The sequence below is a fragment of the Crinia signifera genome, chromosome 6 (assembly GCF_055691185.1).
Source record: "Crinia signifera chromosome 6, ASM5569118v1, whole genome shotgun sequence".
In the NCBI taxonomy this organism is placed as follows: domain Eukaryota; kingdom Metazoa; phylum Chordata; class Amphibia; order Anura; family Myobatrachidae; genus Crinia; species Crinia signifera.
The window spans coordinates 143,512,591-143,528,540 of record NC_139222.1 but is presented as its reverse complement, the minus strand read 5'-3'; the positions used below and the strand labels follow the sequence as shown (position 1 = coordinate 143,528,540).

The window sequence follows — 15,950 nt, the reverse complement described above, 5'->3', positions numbered from 1 at the left end:
TGACCCGGTGAGGCAGTGTAGATGTGTCCTCTTAGGAGGAAGGATGCCAGGTCGCAAGTCTGTTTACAGTTGTTTGTAATGCTGAACCTTGTCCTGAGGATGGTCTATACTGGACCGAAACGTAACGTAACGTCGATACGCTTGGTTATCAGATGACAATAAAAACCAGTTGATGATTTACTACTTGGTGAGTGCCCTCTTCAATTTCCCTATGCTTTGATGTTGATCCATCAGTAGGAGCACCCCCCCTCTCTCTACATTAAATAGAGTGCGGACTACCTCCAAAAATTATATATATATATATATATATATATATATATATAAATATAATAGTGAAGAGACAACAGCGGCACTCTGGGGATTTTTTGAAAAAATATATTTTCAGCAAAAAAAGCTTCCAACGTTTCGGGGTATGTGACACCCCTTTGTCAAGGTTATACGTGCATTGCACGTATAACCTTGACAAAGGGGTGTCACATACCCCGAAACGTTGGAAGCTTTTTTTTGCTGAAAATATATTTTTTCAAAAAATCCCCAGAGTGCCGCTGTTGTCTCTTCACTATCCTGTACTTCTGTTCCTGAAGGCACCTGGGTTACCTGTACTACTGGAGGAGTGCCAGGCCTACACCTCTATCTATATATATATATATATATATATATATATATATATATATATATATATATATATATATATATATATATATATATATATATATATATATATATATATATATATATATATATATATATATATATATATATTCCAAATAAAGGACTTTACCAACTGCAACTCCACCTCAGTTATCTACTTGTTAGAATGCACCTGTGGAAAGAAATATGTCGGCAAGACGAAACGCCACCTCAAAATTAGAATCCAGGAACATGTAAGAAGCATAAAGAACAAAATGGACAATCACGCAGTTCCCAGACACTTCACCGCAACCCATGCTTCTAACCCCGAAGATTTGACGTTCAAAGCGATCGAACATGTCCAGCTGGGGGACAGAGGAGGTGACCTGGCTAAGAAACTGTCCCAAAGGGAGATGTATTGGATCTTCCAACTCCAGACGCTATATCCAAGCGGTTTAAATGAAGGATACGAGATTGCACCTTTCCTGTAAAGGTTTTGTAAAAAACCCCTTCCTAACTTTACTGTCCTGTCACAAACTGGATCACTTTCCTTCCTTTCTTCCCAAATTCCTCACTCTGGTTTCATCACACGAGCAATAAGGTACCAAAGTCCGAGAGGTTAAGGAACATGGAATAAACATTACAGTCATACCACGCTGGTAATGCCCAACCCCGTCCGATCTTGGCAGCCAAGCAGTGTCTGGGCCCGTACAGTATCAGGACAGGTGACTACCTGAGAAGAACGTGTTCTGTAATGTACAGACAACCATACACCTCGAGATAAGGACAAAATAGAGATACCATGGCTCAATCACTATTTTATTCACAATACACTATGACGTCTTCATCTGTAGAAATCACTGTAATATATATGAATTAATAAAAAGCTAAAAACACTGAAATCACTTTATTATTGTATTCACTTATTTATTTATTACTCCTTCCTCTAAAGTCACTATTGATAATTAATTTTTAGTAGCTGCTTCTTTCCACTGAGGATCTTCAATTTTCTTTAGTCTCACCTAAAAACCTTTTTAACATCAAATATCTGTCCCTAAACAGACTAAAATCTGCTGCTATATATTAATGGGTCTCATTCTGTATATCTATACTTTTAAGAAATTTTTATATAAAGAATCTTTTATATATATATATATATATATATATATATATATATATATATATATATATATATATATATATATATATATATATATATATATATATATAGTTATATATATAGTAAGACAGTGGCAGGGAAAGTCATAGACGGCAGGTACTTTTCCCCTAGAATCCTGTCTTATGGCATATAGACTGCAGGCTATTTCAATCTGTGTGGTAAGCTCCGGCTTACAAAGGGTGTTCTGTCCTGGGCTGGTAATCAGGAGAACACCTGATTCTTTAAAAAGGAGTCAGCCCTCTCCTTAGAGCTCTCTCTCTCTCCCTGGGTGTTGGAGGCAGTAAGCTGCTGCTAGAGAGAGACAAGGCTGTAAGTACTGCATTACTTGACCTATATCTGCTGTGTGTGTCCAGTGTCACATAGTGTGGCCCTGGTATAGAGAGGGACGTTTATTCTGTTTAGTTAGAGCTCAGACGATCAGGTTTTTGTTTTCTGTTTTGCCTGAAGTGTAAAGGCTGTTGTTAGTTTCTTGCTCTGAGTGCTGCAATAAAACTCAGGCAAGCCCTGTTTTGGACCCAAGCCGTGATGTCACTGTCTAAGTCTGTGCCAAATCCTCACCTGTGCCTACCCGTTTGATGCTAAAACCCCACATATGGTGGAGAATGCGAGCAAGCATCTCACTTAAAGAGACATACATCGAACTATAGGACTTTTGCTACAGCAAGCTGGAAGTTGTTGCTAAAGGCAACCAGCCACAAGTGAGTGTCTGGAGTGCACTGATACTTGCATGTCCTGGCTAAAGGCTGCTGTAACACTGCAACAGGAGACTGTTAAAATGGAGGACCTTTTAAAACACTTGGTGCAGGCAAATGAGCTGCAGCGGCAGGCAAACGCATGTCAGCAAAAGGTGCATGAGGAGGCCATGCGTGCCCAGGCTGAAACCAATGTTTTGCTGCTTGAATCCAACAGACTAGCCTTAAAGGAACAGCAGCAAATTAATCTGCAATTACAAGAGCAAATACAGAATGTGGCTAAGAGTGTGGCGCAGAGTGTGCAAACACCCCAACCCTTGCTTCCAACCACACGGGCTGCAGTACAGAAATCTCTGCAAAAGATGACTCTCACGGATGATGTAGAGGCCTTTCTTGCGGTGTTTGAGCGTGTAGCAGAGCGTGAACAGTTACCCGTGGGTCAATGGGCAGGTGTGGTAGCACCTTTTCTAACTGGAGAACCACAAAAGGCGTATTTTGATCTGAGTGAGCAGGATGCTAACGACTACGCGAAACTCAAGCGAGAGAACCTTGCTCGCTTAGGCGTAAACATGAGTGTGCGTGCCCGGAAGGTGCATAACTGGACTTTTTCTGAACAGTTACCTGCGCGGTCCCAAATGTATGACCTGGTCCACCTGGTAAGGAAATGGCTACAGCCAGAGGAGTCTACACCAGCGCAGATCGTGGAGAGAGTCGTGCTGGACAAGTATCGTTGTTCCTTACCTCCAAAGGTTCAGCGCTGGGTCGGTCAGGGCGACCCTAATGATGCCGAGGGGCTTGTCAACTTGGTTGAGAGGTACAGAGCTACTGAAAATCTACTCCAAGAAGTGCCTCCTGGACATTCCACCCTCAAGAACAGCAAAGCGGCCGGATCATCTGGTAAGACTGTTCCGTTTACTAGAGGGGTGAATAATGTTGTAAAGGGAGGTGGCCTAGATGGGGAACAAACAGTGAAGAGGCATTCCCAAGGGACAGTAGGGTCCAAACCTGGGTCGCAAAAAGACTGGGGCCGCATACAGTGTTGGCGTTGTCATGGACCTGGGCATATTGCTGCCAATTGCCCCCTTACTTCTGAGCCAATGGAGTGTGATACAGCCTGGCGAAGCTCTTTATATGCACGTTCTGTTTTCTCTGCTGAGACTGTGTCAGAAACTGGACAGCAAATATGTCATGTAAAGGTGGATGGTTATCCCGGGAGGGCTCTACTGGACTCTGGGAGTTTAGTTACACTCATCCATGCCAGCTTGGTAGACCCTCGGACACTCACAGGACGTTACATAGGGGTCTTGTGCATACATGGGGACACCAAGGAGTATCCCACAGCTTTAGTCCAGCTAAAGAGTACTTGTGGAACTGTGTCCCATGAAGTGGGCGTGGTAGAGACCCTGATGCATAGTGTGATCCTGGGAAGAGACTTCCCATTGTTCTGGGACTTGTGGAAAAAGAATGTACACTGCACTAGAAATGATGTTAATAATGAGAATGTGTGCCCTGTGATTAGTCCTGAGCCTTTTGATCAGGATACTGAGGTTCAAACGGTAGGGGTGACCACTATTGAATCTGACCGTTTTCCCCTAGCTGTTCTTGCAGGTGAAGCTGAGGAGCAGGAAGAAGCGTGTGACATGCCTGAGCTAGAGATGTCACGTGATAATTTTGGGACTGCTCCACTTATAGATCCCACCTTATTAAGAGCTAGGGAAAATCCTAAAGTCATAAATGGTGAGCCCCAATACCCCAATGCTGACAAAGAGTTCCCAAATATGGCCATTAACCAGGATCTACGGTATCGGGTAGATAAAAAAGTGGGAAGTGTAAATTATAAAGTGTATCAACCAGGTAAACGGAAGCCAGAACAGTTGTACCATGTGAACTTAATTAAACCCTGGAAAGACAGAGAGACTCTGACAGCTGTAAGTGCCCCCTCTAGTGATAGCCCAGAGGTGCGGGTGTCAGAGACCCTGTCCAAATCCCAGAAGCAGGAAACTAAAGAGTTAGTACAAAGGAATTATGATGTGTTCTCAGAACTTCCAGGGTGCACCACAGCCATAAAACATGACATTGTCACCGAACCTGGAGTTCGGGTACGCTTAAAACCCTATAGAGTACCAGAAGCGCGTAGACAGGCCATATCTGGGGAGGTCCAGAAAATGTTAGACCTGGGGTATGTTATCGGGAGAGGTATAATAAAGCCACAAATAAATAAAGTGGAGGCTATCCAAGACTGGCCTCGTCCTTCAACAAAAAAACAAGTCAGGGCTTTTTTGGGAATTCTGGGGTATTACCGTAGGTTCATTCCCCAGTTTGCAACCATGGCAGCACCCCTAACCGATCTTACCAAAGGAGGTAGGGCAGTTATGGTCAGCTGGAACCCAGAGGCTGAAAGGGCATTCCAAGAATTAAAAGTGGCCCTTTGTAATCAACCAGTCCTGATCACTCCAGATTTTAAAAAAGAGTTTGTCGTACAGACTGATGCTTCTGATGTGGGACTAGGTGCTGTCCTCTCCCAAGAAGTTGGTGGAGAGGAACACCCGGTAACATATTTGAGCAGGAAGCTCACACCTACGGAGAGAAACTACAGTATAGTCGAGCGGGAGTGCTTAGCAATCAAGTGGGCCCTTGAATCCCTAAAGTACTATCTCTTAGGACGCTCCTTTAGATTAATCACTGACCACTCCCCACTTACATGGATGTACCAAGCCAAAGAGAGAAATGCAAGGGTCATGAGATGGTTTCTCAATTTGCAAAATTTCAAATTTACAGTGGAACACAGAGCAGGAAGGCTTCAGGGTAATGCCGATGTCCTATCCCGAACATACTGCCAGTTGGCAGACAGTGTCCGACCCCACAGGTTCGAACAGAGGGGGAGGGTATGTAAGACAGTGGCAGGGAAAGTCATAGACGGCAGGTACTTTTCCCCTAGAATCCTGTCTTATGGCATATAGACTGCAGGCTATTTCAATCTGTGTGGTAAGCTCCGGCTTACAAAGGGTGTTCTGTCCTGGGCTGGTAATCAGGAGAACACCTGATTCTTTAAAAAGGAGTCAGCCCTCTCCTTAGAGCTCTCTCTCTCTCCCTGGGTGTTGGAGGCAGTAAGCTGCTGCTAGAGAGAGACAAGGCTGTAAGTACTGCATTACTTGACCTATATCTGCTGTGTGTGTCCAGTGTCACATAGTGTGGCCCTGGTATAGAGAGGGACGTTTATTCTGTTTAGTTAGAGCTCAGACGAGCAGGTTTTTGTTTTCTGTTTTGCCTGAAGTGTAAAGGCTGTTGTTAGTTTCTTGCTCTGAGTGCTGCAATAAAACTCAGGCAAGCCCTGTTTTGGACCCAAGCCGTGATGTCACTGTCTAAGTCTGTGCCAAATCCTCACCTGTGCCTACCCGTTTGATGCTAAAACCCCACAATATATATGTACATCTAGGTATATTTTCGATCGGGGCTATTATGAATTGATGTACATAAGATGTACATACTTTTAATCAAAATAAATTATGCTGCTTTAATAAACTTCACTTTTATATATGGTTAACATAAGCTGTGATAGGATTTATAAAACGATATGCATTTAACATGCACATATAAATACAAATACTAACGTGCTGTATCCCTTATCCATATTCTTTCTATGTGTCCCATGAGAAATCGAGCACTATCATCTTAAGTCTGCGCATCTGCACTCAGAAAGATGGCCGCTTCCCCATGTAAAAGACCAAGAAATCCCTAACAAAATGGCCGCCGAAATGGAGACATATACTGCAATGAAACTCCGTTTTCCACGAAGCCGACATCTGAAGCTATCCAGACCAATGACGTGCAGCCCTCCTAAGAAAGGAAGTGGGGCGCTTCTGCATATCCGCCTAAGAGGCGGAAGACGCTGTACTATACAGCGTAGATGGACACAGGAAGCGGGGCGGAAGTGACGTGCGCCCGCCGGAAGTGGGCACACGCACCCCCGCAATTACAATGTACATTTTCTGCTGTTTCCAATGTGAATATCTAGTATCCCCTGATAACGCAGGCTGCATAGAGCCTATATCATAACATCTATATTAGTATTTTCCAGTTTTCATGATTTTTTGTTGTTTCTAGAAACGATAGCCACATCCTACAGGATGTGACATCATAATTAGGATCACTAGACATAGAGTATAAGTAGAGCACCAGGCACACATCCCTCTCACCCCTTGATGAAGTCTTAGATGACGAAACGCGTTGGGTACTGCCTGCTGACTCCTCCATAAAAAGATAAGTTCTGATACTTCTGTATCTTTTACCTATAACTTATTTTATATCTCCCCCATTTTTAGCGATTTTTTTATAGGCATTTTTTACTTAGCTTCGCATTTTTATATATTGCTTTTTTCTATGATATTTCTTGTACTGTTTGTTCTTATAAAAATACTATTGTGCATTTTTTATATACAAAAAAAGAATTTTTTTTTTTTTGTACTAATAAAACTTTTATATGTTTTAAAAGTAAAACGTTTCCTATACAGATATTTGTAGTCGCTTAGACCTTTATCCAAACCATTATATATATATATATATATATAGCAATATTTGTAGGGCGGCACTCCAGGGTTTGACAAAAAGGGACCACACAAGGTCAATCAAAATGCCAACGTTTCAAATCTTTACTGGATTTTTCGTCAGGGATAATGAGTACATTTACAATGCTTACCTTATAAAGGACAGGGCACCAGTGAGAGCAGACCTCCGTGTGCGGCGTGGGGCAGGACCCTTTCTGACGACGTCATCAGTCATCGGAGTTTCCTGTCATTAAAGCGCATCCGCGTGCTCACGCTGTCTCGTGGAGCGCAGCGCTGGCTTCACGGTTGCCATGGTGACGGGCGCCGTGGCTGAGCGTGTCTAGCGGGGATCTCAGCCTTTCACCGCCTAGGAGAGAGAATGTGGGACAGAGTGTAAAAAAAGGGTAGAAAAAGAAACTAACACCACTCCTTAAGGGAAAAACATGAATGAGATAGCCCAGCAAACCCCCATTGAACCACCAAATGAAAGCTCAAAAAAGAAAAATAGAAAAAAGAAAAAACAATGCTTTGTAGAATGTCTACACATTTTGTGTCGACCAAATTGGTGAACCACATCCATAATTATGCAAAACGACTGTATTGATATTCAAATATGGAAAAAAATGTCCAAATAAACTAATGACCTGAATAAAGGGATAAAGAATTAGTCAAAAAATGTATTAGATCAGAAAAAAGAAGAAAATGATAACTGTTCATTCAACCCCCGTGGGGCCACAGTATCTAATCTTGCGATCCAGCGAGCTTCTCGTTGTAGCAATAGTCTCGATCTGTCACCTCCCCTGATCGATGTTTCAACTTGGTCGATGATTTTATACCTCAGTTGGGCTAGTGAGTGTCTAGCAGTTTGGAAGTGACGGGCTACTGGCTGGTCGGTGTCTTTGCCTTCACATGCTAGCCTGATGCTTGATCTATGTTGTCCTGCTCTCTCACGGAATGTGCAGATAGTTTTGCCTACATAGGCGAGTCCGCAAGGACATTTAATAACGTAAATAACGTATTTACTTTGACAGGACAATATCTGTTTGATTTGGATTTTTGCACCTGAATGAGGGTGCGTAAAGAAGGACCCTGTCTCCATGTGTCGACAGGTAGCACAACCCACGCATTTATAGCAGCCCGGTCGTCTGGATAAAAAATGATCTCGCTGAATGTTGGTCTTTTGAGTGATGTCATTCTTGACCAACCAATCTTTTAGATTTTTGCCACGTTTGTGGCAGTGTAACAGACGAGTTTCTTTGAGAATCTTCAAATTCGGGTCGCTTGCGATGATTGGCCATAACCTTTTGGAGTGTCTCGATATTGCAGGGCTAGCGGTGGTGAAGGAGGTTACAAATGGTAAGATGCTGTGTTCAGTTTTGGATTTTACCTTCAAGCATTCATCTCTGCTAATGGCCAGGGCTTTTATTTTGGCTTTGGTGAGTTCAGATCTTTTATATCCCCTGTGGACAAATTTCTCCAATAAAGAATTCATTTGCACCTCCGCTTTATGTTCGTTGCTGGTGATTCTTCTAATCCTGAGAAATTGCGAATAAGGGATGCCTTTTTTCATGGCTATAGGATGATGACTGCTTGAGTGCAAGAAGGTGTTCATATCCGTAGGTTTGTAATAAACCTCAGTGGTCAGACAATTATTTTCCTTAGTAATAAGAACATCGAGGAAATGGACTTGTGAGTGACTGCATTCAAAAGTAAATTTGATGTCAGTGTCCATAGTATTGATTGTTGACATGTTGTCTTCAAATGCTTGCTTTGTGCCAGACCAAAGCAGTAGAATGTCATCAATAAATCTTGAATAAAAGATAACATGACTACACATTGCAGGGTTGCTCAGAAATAATTTTTCTTCCGTCACGAACATATGTGCGTTCGCGAACGCCGGAGCTGCGTTGCTCCCCATTGCACACCCCTTCTTTTGGAGATAGTACTCCCCATTGAAATAGAAGTAATTGCGTGTCAATGTTTTCTCCAACAGTGTCAACAGAAAGTCGATTTCAGGTCCCTTATAGGCTGCATTCTGTCTCAAAATGGTCTCCACTGATTTCAAACCATCCTGATGTGGGATGTTTGTGTATAAACTAATAACGTCTATACAACATAGAAGGCAATTTTCAGGGATAGGACCCAGATTTTGTAACTTGAGCAACAGGTCAGTAGTATCCTTGAGATAGGTTTTTTCTGCCTGTATGACAGGCTGGAGCCAATAGTCAATATATTTTGCAATGATGCAGAAAAGGGAATCTCTGGCCGAAATTATTGGACGGCCTGGAGGGGACTCCAAATTTTTGTGAATTTTCGGCAAACTGTACAGTAAAGGGACTACTGGAAAATCGACTTTTAGGGCATCGTGGGTTCTTTGGTCGATGATGTTGTCAATCAATGCTTTTGCCAGGATGTTGTCTATTTCATGTTTGTACATAGCAGTGGGGTTGTGTCCGATGGTCTCATAGACCGAATGATCGGCCAATTGGCGGTTCAGTTCTGCGATGTAGGCAGTAGTGTTCTGTAGCACAATGGCTCCCCCCTTATCTGCTGATCTTATAGTAATGTTGGAATTGTTACTTAATGTGTAGACATTCTACAAAGCATTGTTTTTTCTTTTTTCTATTTTTCTTTTTTGAGCTTTCATTTGGTGGTTCAATGGGGGTTTGCTGGGCTATCTCATTCATGTTTTTCCCTTAAGGAGTGGTGTTAGTTTCTTTTTCTACCCTTTTTTTACACTCTGTCCCACATTCTCTCTCCTAGGCGGTGAAAGGCTGAGATCCCCGCTAGACACGCTCAGCCACGGCGCCCGTCACCATGGCAACCGTGAAGCCAGCGCTGCGCTCCACGAGACAGCGTGAGCACGCGGATGCGCTTCAATGACAGGAAACTCCGATGACTGATGACGTCGTCAGAAAGGGTCCTGCCCCACGCCGCACACGGAGGTCTGCTCTCACTGGTGCCCTGTCCTTTATAAGGTAAGCATTGTAAATGTACTCATTATCCCTGACGAAAAATCCAGTAAAGATTTGAAACGTTGGCATTTTGATTGACCTTGTGTGGTCCCTTTTTGTCAAACCCTGGAGTGCCGCCCTACAAATATTGCTACACTACAGTGCCTATCGGACCTGAGGGAAGGCAACCAGGTGACTACTTTTGTTTTCGGAGTGCCGGTCCCTGCTGACACATATTGAGAGGATCCACATTCATTTGTGTACTCTGGACAAGGCAACCGACCTACATCTTCACTTTGGACGTCAGTGAGATCAGTCTTCCGGCTGGAAGTGATTTTAACAGTCACCATTTTGATAACCCAGGACCCACGAACATGTCTCAGGCACCTTCCACCAGCGGCTATACAGCCATTAATCTCAACAGAGATCACTTCTTGAGTTTCTCTGACTCAGAGAGAGAGGGAATTCTGAGCAAGGAGTCTCTCAGATCTGTAGCAGGAACTGACTCTAATGAAGACCTTTACCATCTCCTGCTGAAATTAAAGAAAAAGGAGGTCGATTATCACCTTCATGCAGTGAGTCTCTCTGACTACCATCGCGAGCACAAAATCCCAAGAGGTTTTCGCCTCAAAAATATTCCCACCATTGGGAGAAATAATACTGAGTTCTGCCGCCGTTGGGTCGCAGTGCTCAACAAATGCTCCATGGACCTAATTTTATTAGTCATAGAAGAGTCGACAGCAATTTTGAACGACACAAAAACCAAAATTGCAGAATTGGAGTCAACCGCATTACAGATCCTGACAGATGATAAGAACGAAGCATGGCTGGACAAATTAAAAAGCAATGTAGAAAACTACAGAAAAGAATTAATAAAATATAAAAAAACGAAACTAAGTACAGTTGACCGTGATTATGAAGAACAGTCTGTCTATCCTTGGGCGACAGGTAGATACCCATATAGACAACAGCGTCAATTTCGATCAAGACGTCCTTTTCGTCCCAGAGACCCTGAATCAGAAACAACAGGTGGGAACAGCTCTACCCAAAGCGAAAGTGAAGGTAACTCCAGAAGACCCCCTTTAGGGGTGAGCACCCGCACGGGCGCAGGAGGCAAACCACCCGCCGTGGCGGGCAGAGCGCGAGGCAGGCCAAGACGCACCACAAAGAAACAAACCTAATTGTCAATCTCTCAGACTACCAACTCTCTGCGACAGAACACAACCTCCTGAATAAAGGCCTTTCATTCGTGCCCACAAACCAATTCAGAGAATTTGATTGGAGGGTAGACCTGAGTCGACACCACCGAAACCTCAAACTTAAAGAATTTTTTTCAAATGTCTCAAACACTGAACAGTGTTTACAAACACATCCATTCAAAAGGAAATCATCTTTTGATCCTCAAAGCACCAATCCATCCATTAAATGCTATAACCGCTTGCTGGATACTCATGTTGTGGAAGATGCCAAACAGCTTCACAACCATCAAAATTCTCACAATAACCTGAGTAAAGTCGAAATGGATGCCTTAAAAGGTTTAAGTAACAATTCCAACATTACTATAAGATCAGCAGATAAGGGGGGAGCCATTGTGCTACAGAACACTACTGCCTACATCGCAGAACTGAACCGCCAATTGGCCGATCATTCGGTCTATGAGACCATCGGACACAACCCCACTGCTATGTACAAACATGAAATAGACAACATCCTGGCAAAAGCATTGATTGACAACATCATCGACCAAAGAACCCACGATGCCCTAAAAGTCGATTTTCCAGTAGTCCCTTTACTGTACAGTTTGCCGAAAATTCACAAAAATTTGGAGTCCCCTCCAGGCCGTCCAATAATTTCGGCCAGAGATTCCCTTTTCTGCATCATTGCAAAATATATTGACTATTGGCTCCAGCCTGTCATACAGGCAGAAAAAACCTATCTCAAGGATACTACTGACCTGTTGCTCAAGTTACAAAATCTGGGTCCTATCCCTGAAAATTGCCTTCTATGTTGTATAGACGTTATTAGTTTATACACAAACATCCCACATCAGGATGGTTTGAAATCAGTGGAGACCATTTTGAGACAGAATGCAGCCTATAAGGGACCTGAAATCGACTTTCTGTTGACACTGTTGGAGAAAACATTGACACGCAATTACTTCTATTTCAATGGGGAGTACTATCTCCAAAAGAAGGGGTGTGCAATGGGGAGCAACGCAGCTCCGGCGTTCGCGAACGCACATATGTTCGTGACGGAAGAAAAATTATTTCTGAGCAACCCTGCAATGTGTAGTCATGTTATCTTTTATTCAAGATTTATTGATGACATTCTACTGCTTTGGTCTGGCACAAAGCAAGCATTTGAAGACAACATGTCAATAATCAATACTATGGACACTGACATCAAATTTACTTTTGAATGCAGTCACTCACAAGTCCATTTCCTCGATGTTCTTATTACTAAGGAAAATAATTGTCTGACCACTGAGGTTTATTACAAACCTACGGATATGAACACCTTCTTGCACTCAAGCAGTCATCATCCTATAGCCATGAAAAAAGGCATCCCTTATTCGCAATTTCTCAGGATTAGAAGAATCACCAGCAACGAACATAAAGCGGAGGTGCAAATGAATTCTTTATTGGAGAAATTTGTCCACAGGGGATATAAAAGATCTGAACTCACCAAAGCCAAAATAAAAGCCCTGGCCATTAGCAGAGATGAATGCTTGAAGGTAAAATCCAAAACTGAACACAGCATCTTACCATTTGTAACCTCCTTCACCACCGCTAGCCCTGCAATATCGAGACACTCCAAAAGGTTATGGCCAATCATCGCAAGCGACCCGAATTTGAAGATTCTCAAAGAAACTCGTCTGTTACACTGCCAAAAACGTGGCAAAAATCTAAAAGATTGGTTGGTCAAGAATGACATCACTCAAAAGACCAACATTCAGCGAGATCATTTTTTATCCAGACGACCGGGCTGCTATAAATGCGTGGGTTGTGCTACCTGTCGACACATGGAGACAGGGTCCTTCTTTACGCACCCTCATTCAGGTGCAAAAATCCAAATCAAACAGATATTGTCCTGTCAAAGTAAATACGTTATTTACGTTATTAAATGTCCTTGCGGACTCGCCTATGTAGGCAAAACTATCTGCACATTCCGTGAGAGAGCAGGACAACATAGATCAAGCATCAGGCTAGCATGTGAAGGCAAAGACACCGACCAGCCAGTAGCCCGTCACTTCCAAACTGCTAGACACTCACTAGCCCAACTGAGGTATAAAATCATCGACCAAGTTGAAACATCGATCAGGGGAGGTGACAGATCGAGACTATTGCTACAACGAGAAGCTCGCTGGATCGCAAGATTAGATACTGTGGCCCCACGGGGGTTGAATGAACAGTTATCATTTTCTTCTTTTTTCTGATCTAATACATTTTTTGACTAATTCTTTATCCCTTTATTCAGGTCATTAGTTTATTTGGACATTTTTTTCCATATTTGAATATCAATACAGTCGTTTTGCATAATTATGGATGTGGTTCACCAATTTGGTCGACACAAAATGTGTAGACATTCTACAAAGCATTGTTTTTTCTTTTTTCTATTTTTCTTTTTTGAGCTTTCATTTGGTGGTTCAATGGGGGTTTGCTGGGCTATCTCATTCATGTTTTTCCCTTAAGGAGTGGTGTTAGTTTCTTTTTCTACCCTTTTTTTACACTCTGTCCCACATTCTCTCTCCTAGGCGGTGAAAGGCTGAGATCCCCGCTAGACACGCTCAGCCACGGCGCCCGTCACCATGGCAACCGTGAAGCCAGCGCTGCGCTCCACGAGACAGCGTGAGCACGCGGATGCGCTTCAATGACAGGAAACTCCGATGACTGATGACGTCGTCAGAAAGGGTCCTGCCCCACGCCGCACACGGAGGTCTGCTCTCACTGGTGCCCTGTCCTTTATAAGGTAAGCATTGTAAATGTACTCATTATCCCTGACGAAAAATCCAGTAAAGATTTGAAACGTTGGCATTTTGATTGACCTTGTGTGGTCCCTTTTTGTCAAACCCTGGAGTGCCGCCCTACAAATATTGCTACACTACAGTGCCTATCGGACCTGAGGGAAGGCAACCAGGTGACTACTTTTGTTTTCGGAGTGCCGGTCCCTGCTGACACATATATATATATATATATATATATATATATATATATATATATATATATATATATATATATATATATATATATATATATTTATTAAAATAAAAAATTGTGTGTATGTTCCCTGACCGATTTTGATGAAATTTTCAGGCAATCTTCAGATTAGCCCAACGGGTGATCCTGTGAAGTTTGGTAGTGATCGGATCAAAAGAATATTTTGTCAATTTTCACCAAAGTTGTGCAACGGAACCAGATTGACCATCAAAAAATTGTCACCAAATTTAATTGAGGCAACAATCATCGGTGGTAAATTCAAAAGGCGAAGATGCACTGATTCCATGCATACTGATGATATCCAACGATTTACCATTCGAATTGAAGCAGCTCCAGTTCCCTTTGCATCTTGCCTTTTCCATTACCATCAACAAAGAACAAGGCCAATCATTGACTATTGCTGGCTTAAATTTGGAAAATTCATGTTTTTCACACGGCCCGTTGTATGTGGCTTGCTCCCGAGTTGGCACACCGAAAAATGTATACGTTTTTACTCCAAATAAAAAAACATTGTCTATCCGCTGGCCTTAAGATGAATTTATCAAATAAATATCATTTCCCATTTGCCTTAAATACATTTTCTTGGGCGTAGCAAGGCACTGTGCCTATAGATATCTGCTAAAACTTTATCACATGACTGCCACCCATCCATCCACCAGAAGTCATCTAGTTATAGATAATTAGTGCTTCCCGTGCAAAGCCGAGGCAGGTCGCTAGTTGTTAAATGTAACTACACCATGTTGCCTATCGTACTGCCTCATCTGACGTGTAGAACATCAGATGGGAAGATGCAACCACCCAATGCAAAGGGTTAATTGGATGAATCTTGGGGTACGCACTATATGATTCAGGTTGTGATCCATTGCAGATCACAAGATCGGGCAATATATTGTATAGTGTGTATCCAGAAGTCACCAACCCTCAATTAACCATGAGACAATAAAAAAAATGAAGCAATGCTGTCTAATAATTACAAGGAGTGGAGGGTGGTTATCTGCACACCAATTATACTGTGAGGAGCTAGCGGCTGTGCTTATCGGGAGACCGGTCCAATAGTGTTGGTTAATATGTGCAAACAATTGGATAGTCGGCTCCTTTGTGGTTATGTGTGAATAATAATCAACAATGCGGTGTAATGGGTAAAACAAGGTAAAAAAAAAAAAAAATACACAATCTAGCATAAATGATCAAATTGCACCCCCTGCATTGGGTAATTTATGCACGATTGTGTATTGTTTTATTAAGTAAACCTTGTTTTACCCATTAAACCACATTGTTATTCACACACAACCGCAAAGGAATCGAGCGCAGCACTATCCAATTGCTGGCTATTGATTACTCCAATTGAAAGCAAATAACCATATCTCTGCAGAAGAGACCAGGAAAACTTAAAGTAAAGTGAACGGCTTTGATATTTACAACAATATATCACCAAAAAAAATATTATACGCTTCACACTCCATTAAAAAGAAAACAAGTATATAAAAACACAAATTCTACTAATATATTCAAGACACTGCTACACGAGCATGAATATTAGGTAAAAAGCACCTGCCATGTGCTGCTGATGGGTCCATATGGGACACATCTTATGTTCCGCCTGTGCGACCACAAGATCCGGGTCTGATGGGACCACACATCAAACTCGACAGCATGTCACATGCATCCAATTTAGGACGCTTTTGTGGCCCAATCCGTCAGAATGGTCCCAAATCAGCCCAGTGTATAAGGGC

General features: G+C 42.5%; 1 pseudogene; it reads left to right on the top strand.

The window, feature by feature from the left end:
* The first annotated feature begins 1,268 nt into the window (after nucleotides 1–1,268).
* LOC146011777 (5S ribosomal RNA) lies at nucleotides 1,269–1,388 on the top strand (annotated as a pseudogene).
* Nucleotides 1,389–15,950: the final 14,562 nt, after the last annotated feature.